The sequence below is a fragment of the Mastomys coucha genome, unplaced genomic scaffold, assembly GCF_008632895.1.
Source record: "Mastomys coucha isolate ucsf_1 unplaced genomic scaffold, UCSF_Mcou_1 pScaffold22, whole genome shotgun sequence".
Classification (NCBI taxonomy): domain Eukaryota; kingdom Metazoa; phylum Chordata; class Mammalia; order Rodentia; family Muridae; genus Mastomys; species Mastomys coucha.
The window spans coordinates 216227797-216228995 of NW_022196905.1; the positions used below are offsets into that span (position 1 = coordinate 216227797).

Consider the following 1199-nt stretch of genomic DNA (forward strand, 5'->3'; position numbering starts at 1 on the left):
TGAAGTAGTTGAAGGGGTTTGCAACCCCATGGGAAGAACAACAATATCAACCAACCAGATCCCCCAGAACTCCCAGGGACTAAGCCATCAACAAAGGAGTACACATGGCTCCAGCTGCATATGTAGCAGAGGATGGCCTTGTCATGCATCAGTGGAAGGAGAGGTCCTTGGTCCTTTGAAGGCTCAATAGATGCTCCAGTGTAGGGGAATTGAGGATAGGGAGGGGGAGTGGGTAGGTGGGTGGAGGAACACCCTCATAGAAGCAGGGGGAGGGAGGATGTGATAGGGTGTTTCTGGGAGGGAGGGAAACCTGGAAAGTGGATAACATTTGAAATGTAAATAATGAAAATATCTACAATAAATAAATAAAGTAAAGAAAAAAATCTGTGCTCGCTTCAGCACATATACTAAAATTGGAACGATACAAAGAAGATTAGCATGGCCCCTGCTTAAGGATGACATGCAAGAAAAAAAAAGAAACTACAGTCTTTGCTTCTATGTATGCAAAACAGAACATATAATCTGTGGCTGGCTGAGGACTATAACCATATCAGGTCAATTGTACCTTTTCAATTCATAGAAGAAATAAGATGTTTTAGTCTAGAGATAGAGAAAATGGAATTCAACCAAAACTCTGCCCAAATTAAAATAAAAATTAACAAAATTACCTTGACACTTAAAACAAAGTACATGGCAAGAACTTTGTGCAAATAAAATAAAATAAAACAGACTTGTTTGACATCGATTTTGCTTTTATAGGCAATGTCTATGTCGTTTACATTGATGAGAGCATAGCCAGAGAGAGATCAGCCAGGAGTCTGAGCCTCATGAAGCCTTCATTTGACCTCCTTGGCCTATAGTTTGGTCACTAAAGCATTTTCTGTACAAGACTGAGGACTTGAGCTTGGAATTCCCAGCATGCATGTAAAACAACTGGATGTAGTGGCCAATGCTTGTAATCCCCAGGCTGGGGAGGTAGAGACAGAGGTATCTCTGACTCTCACTGGCCAGCCAACCTCACCTGATAAATGAGTCCCAGGTACTAGGGAGAGACTTGCCCAAAAATCAAAGTGGATGATATCTGAGGAATGGCATCTGAGGTTGACCTCTGGCCTCTACACACACACACACACACACACACACACACACACACACACACACACACACACATTAAAATAAATGTGCCCTTGACACTGTTC

General features: G+C 42.2%; 1 non-coding gene across 1 annotated transcript; it reads left to right on the plus strand.

Moving 5' to 3' along the window:
• The first annotated feature begins 386 nt into the window (after positions 1 to 386).
• LOC116071615 lies at positions 387 to 490 on the plus strand. Its single transcript, XR_004111023.1, has one exon. It is a non-coding gene; the product is annotated as a U6 spliceosomal RNA (small nuclear RNA).
• Positions 491 to 1199: the final 709 nt, after the last annotated feature.